General features: G+C 41.8%; 1 pseudogene; it reads left to right on the forward strand.

Annotated features, from left to right (window-relative positions):
* Positions 1-1,785: 1,785 nt before the first annotated feature.
* On the forward strand, positions 1,786-3,968 carry LOC118814578 (annotated as a pseudogene).
* Positions 3,969-6,092: the final 2,124 nt, after the last annotated feature.

Consider the following 6,092-nt stretch of genomic DNA (forward strand, 5'->3'; position numbering starts at 1 on the left):
TATATAGCGAACAATCTAAACGTCACCATGGCAACACACGGCAGTTATGACGTCATAATGGACTGGCGTGACGTCACGAGACGCTGGTCAGTCTACTATAAAAACTCAGTTCACGTCAAATTTACATCGTTTTAGTCAGATCTCTCCGAAGTGAATCGGCTTGTTGTTTGTTTCATGAAGCAGATGATGGAGCAACACTCGAAAACAACAGGTTATTCATACTGACTTTAATTGTGTTCACTAATGTTTTATTAGTTTGCTTGTTGTCTAAACATTAAAATTATGTTTTAGATTTTTGACTGAGGATGAAAAACTAGTGATAGTAGTACGAGTGTCTGTAGATATCACCACATCCTTTAAGCAATCAGCATATAAAGTTTCTATGAAATTCCATTTAATATTAAAATGATATTCCTGTATTCAGATGGAAAGAGAAAAGGGTCAGGCTGTAGCCAGACTGTCCAGCAGAGAACCAACAACTGCTCTGCTCCGTATTCCCTAAATAGTGTGCGAGCTATGAACGTTTAGAAATTCTAGCTTCTGCAGCCAAATAGCGCATCATTTATCGAGTATGGATGTGGCTGAGCCCCAAATGACTATTTCTTAGCTATAGTTAGCACCGTTGGGGTGCAGGATCCAGGATCCGATTCCTACTTAGTGCACTACGTAGGGAACAGCCTAACAGCGATTTGACATTTAGCCCCAGCACGAGAAGGTGGCCGCCATTGGATTGGTGCTATGTAAGACTCGCGGTGGTAATCTGGTGATCAAAAAGTACTTATAAAGGAATGTTTTGCATTAAACCGTGCTGTGTTATCATATGGCCATCGTTATACGACAAAATCGTGAAATGACCGCAATATACAGCGATGGGTGACCGAACGTTCTCCTCATTCAGTTGTCCATAATTGCTTGGCAACGATACCACACCAGAGCCAGTTTATGGGGAGCCTGGCCACTTCGTATCCCCGTTATATCAAAAACAGGACTGCTAAACAGCAGAGGGCGCTCGCGAGTGAGTAGTAGTTCACAGTGGGCCGGGAGAGACATGTAAATAAAAACATCGCAGTCGCGGGCTAATTAAACGTCATCAGTTTGAGAAAACGCAGCCGCGTTGAGCAGTGCAGACAGTCAGAGATGGAGAGGTTCCTCAGGGCGCTGCCTTGTTCAGTGTGAACCTATCAAACTTTGTTTTTTAGTTCGCTCCGTTTTGACGTGTGTGAACACTCCACCCGTAGTCAGGTCTGCATCAAACAGCTGAACCGGTCCGGCAAAACCCGCGGGTCTCGGTCCGCTTCCAATCGAACCCTGTTCACTTCATCACTGCTGGTGTGAACGCATTTTATGAGGGAATTCGTCAATAGAGCTGGCTTTCCTCTTCTTCCAGCAGCACGTCAGCGCTGTATACTGTCAGTTTAGTCTGCCTGTTTTAACGTCTGACTCTGCACAGACTCTCATTGCACTTACATCATTCCTGCAGTTCGAGCTGCAGCTGAGAAAAACGACAGATGAGCCTGCAAATAATATCTGCGTTTGATTTTTGACCGAGCATCAGTAACCTGAGTAGTTAAACTAATAAACCTAAAAATAGAAAAAAAGGTTGATTTTAGATCTGTGGGCCGCTATGCTTTATAATTATGAACAGGTGGGCCTTGGAGTGGAAAAGGTTGAGAACCCCTGCTGTAGATATCACCACATCCTTTAAAAAATCAGCATATAATGCACTTCCTAGTGTTATCAGTACTGCAGACATATTCAGCTTCTATGAAATCATTTAATATTAAAATGATGTTCCTGTATTCAGATGGAAAGAGAAAAAGGTCAGAGGAGGGCTGCAGCCAGGCTGTCCTGCAGGAAACAGAGGACTGCTCTGCCAAGAAAAGACCTGTTGAAGTGCTGGAGGTTCCTGACACTGAAGCCCCAGCAAGAAAGAAGAGGAAAGTGGCAGTGGAGCAGCCCCAAAGAAGGTCTCCTAGACAGAGAAAAGACACCAAGCCTGGTAAGTTCATTTGCCCAGATCACATTAATCATCGACACTTCACTTCATCAAGTGCTCTATAATTATCCTAATGATTCATTATTACAGTGGTGTAATGTCAGTACAATGGTGTGATATCAAACTAGATCTCACTGTTTCTCTCATAGCCAGTTAGTGATCAGTAAACTCATATTAGATTATCTAAAAACGGCTGATGATTTTTATCACTGTTTCCAATAGACACCTTTGCCACACGCTATGTTCTTGGTGAAAAACTAGGCGAAGGAGGCTTTGGATCCGTCTTCAAAGGACACCGCATATCCGATGGCCTACAGGTTCGTAGCTCTTTCACTAATTCCCTAAATTCCATTTTACAGTCATCATTTCTTCTCTGTTTACAGTGCTTGTAGTCTCATTATATTTTTGTGTCTGTGTTTAGGTGGCCATCAAAATTGTCAAAAAACTGGATGATGACCGATATGTCCAAAGCGTAAGTGCACCTCTGAGCTCTTTTTGCTTTCAAATCTTGACTGAAATAAATGCTGGTAGAAACACATAATGATCTTAAACCACCATGAGTTTCTCTCTATGATCTTCACTGATAATTCCTCACCATCTAACCTTCTATTTTCCTGCAGCCTGATGAGCTAAAGGTTGTGCCTGTGGAGGTGGCTCTACTGCAGATCATGAGCCGGCCACCCATCTGCAGCACCATCATCCAGCTCATTGAGTGGTTTGATGAGCCTGACCGCTACATCTTGATCCTGGAGCGCCCTGACCCTTGCAAGAGCTTGGACAGTTTCCTTCAGGACTATGGAGGTTACGTCACTGAAGATATGGCGCGAGGTATCATGTGGCAGTCAGTGGTGGCAGCGTTACAGTGCAGCAAGCGAGGTGTCCTGCACAGGGACATCAAACTGGAGAACTTGCTGATCAACCTGGACACCTTGGCGGTCAAGCTGATCGACTTTGGCTGCGGTGATTTGATCAAGAAATCTGGTTATAACATTTTTGAAGGTAAAACGAGCAACTTATCTGTTCAGTGTTGGTACAGAAATGAATGTTTTTGCTCAGCTCTGCTCAATTCTCTCCCTCTTTCATGTTCTCAGGCACGATTGAATACTGCCCTCCTGAGTTTTTTCGGAAAGGGAGGTATTATGCTGGTCGAGCAACGGTTTGGTCCCTTGGTGTCCTGATGTTCAGGATGGTTTGCGGGTACCTTCCCTTTGCCAAAGAAGATATCACTGGTGGAGCTCTGCACTTCAGAGATGGCCTATCTAATGGTAAGATAAATGAGAGCATCCTGGTAAACAAGTGTGGAAATGACAGAGATTTACACCCTTAACCTTGTAACTGAGTACAGAGGAACAAAGAGTGAAAAAAATGTATTTGGAGATGAATATGCAGAGTAAAAGCTGAAGAATTTGCAGTACAGGCCTGATGTACACGCAATGTATATGTTTATAATAGTGTGTTTTGCCTGTTATAGTTACATCCCATCTATCACACTGTGGTACTTTTAAAATGTAGAGAAGAAAAAAGAAGATTTAGAAGTTAAGCATCTCTCTCCCACCCAATCCCGTCACTCTGTACAGAATGCCGCAATCTAATTCGTTGGTGCCTGAAGTGCAACCCAACCAGAAGACCTACTTTGCAGAAGATGCAGCAGCATAATTGGTTACGATGCAACGTGCCAGCCTAGGGTCAGGTTAGCCAGGGAGGAGAGGAAATGACCACTAACAGAAGAAGCAGTGTAGGGTAAATATATAGTGTTTTGATAAGACAGACAAATGAGATATTGTGATACGTTTACATGCTGCAAATGAAAATTAAGAAGTGCTTCAGAAGTGCTTCTCTATCTAATGCATGTCTTTTAGTTTATGTTCCAGGTCATGACAGTTTTAGAGGAGGGCAGTTAAGGGCACTTCACAGTTCAGTCCACCACATCCTTCAGAACACAGGAGACCAACTATCAGAAAATAAACACTGAAGCATTGCAGTTCTTGTCATTGTGTTTTACTCACAAGATCCGTTTTCTTATTATTATTATTGTTATAATAATATGCTCAAAATTCACAACATTTACAGCCTTCATATGATTATGTGAACTGCTTAGCAACATCTAAGTAACCACCTAGCAACATCCAGCAACCAGTTGGGACGATGTAGGAACCACTTAGCCACACAACCTAGCAATTACCTGAAACACTCTAGCTGTGTCCTAGTGATGTCCTAGGAACCACCTAGTATACCATAGTAAACACCTAACAACTGTCTTACAATTCTTTTGCAACTGAAAAACCATGGCGACCACATTGTATCACTCTAGTAACCACCTGAAATACCATATCACCTTCTTGGCAATGGCTTAGCGTATACACCGATCAGGCATAACATTATGACCTCCTCCTTGTTTTTCCACTCATTGTCCATTTTATCAGCTCCACTTACTATATAGGTGCACTTTGTAGTTCTACAATTACAGACTGTAGTCCATCTGTTTCTCTGCACACTTTGTTAGCCCCCTTTTACCCTGTTCTTCAGTGGTCAGGACCCCCATGGACCCTCACAGAGCAGGTACTATTTGGGTGGTGGATCATTCTCAGCACTGCAGTAACACTGATGTGGTGGTGGTTTGTAAGTGTGTGAGTGGATCAGACACAGCAGTGCTGCTGGAATTTTTAAACACCTCAGTGTCACTGCTGGACTGAGAATGGTCCACCAACCAACCAGCCAACAGCGTCCTGTGTCCCCTGGTGAAGGACTAGAGGATTACCAACACAAACTGTGCAGCAGCAGATCAGCTATCGTCTCTGACTTCACATCTACAAGGTGGACTGACAAGGCAGGAGTGTCTAATAGAGTGGACAGTGAGTGGACACAGTGTTTAAAAACTCCAGCAGCACTGCTGTGTCTGATCCACTCGTACCAGCGCAACACACACTAACACACCATGACCACGTCAGTGTTACTGCATTGCTGAGAATGATCCACCACCCAAATAGTACCTGCTCTGGAGGGTCCATGGGGGTCCTGACCACTGAAGAACAGGGTAAAACAGAGCTAACAAAGTATGCAGAGAAACAGATGGACTACAGTCTGTAACTGTAGAACTACAAAGTGGACCTATATAGTAAGTGGAGCTGATAAAATGGACAATGAGCATAGAAACAAGGAGGAGGTTATGCCTGAATGGTGTATGAGAAATATATGCCATCCATATATGAATAATGTTTTCTGTCACATATCGTGTTACATATATATGTTTGTACATGTTGATACATGACAGAAATATAAACCCCATATTTGAAAATGGCCAATTTCAAATAAGTTGGCTCAGATATGTCCACATATGACTAATATAAACTGGACATAAGGGAAATCCATTTGTCATAATAAATATCATATATTTGAAATCTGTATATTGGCATATATCTGATTTCTGATTTCTTTATGGGAATTATCATTTTGAGCAACACAAAACTTCATGTTAATTTTGTTTAGGAAGAATCCTCACAGAAGAGATGCTGCTTTCACAATTCAGAGTGTAATGTTTTACATTTTAAAAATTAATACTCAGATGTTTTCATAATTTAAATGTTTCTTGTTTGCACAATTATTTCATCATCTTTGCTGCTGTTTTTTTTACTATACTGATTTCTAGATTAACTTGTGCATTGCTGAACAGTGGAGTCTATTAATGATAGTATTATTAAAACCATTTTTATTTATTATTTATTTAAACCAATTTACAAAGGATAAAAGAGGGCAACATAAGCAAATTGAATCATAGGTGGGCAACGTGAAATAGAAAAGGTGGTCTTTTGTGTAAAACTGTACAAAATCTCTATGTGGAGCTGTAATACCGCAGCAGGCAGCAGCACACTCCGGGAAACACCAGAGTAGATCATTTTCGCACAGACAGTGTTTTTCAGAAGTGTTACTGAGCCCATGCAGTGATTTACACTACAGAATCATGTCTGTTTTTAATGCAGGGCCGTCTGAGGGCCCAAAGATCATTGCAGAGATTTCTCCAGATTCTCTGAATCTTTTAATGATATTATGTACCGTAGATGATGAAAAGAAAAAGTTCTTGGCTATTTTATGTTGAGAA

This window comes from Colossoma macropomum, unplaced genomic scaffold (assembly GCF_904425465.1).
Source record: "Colossoma macropomum unplaced genomic scaffold, Colossoma_macropomum, whole genome shotgun sequence".
NCBI lineage: Eukaryota > Metazoa > Chordata > Actinopteri > Characiformes > Serrasalmidae > Colossoma > Colossoma macropomum.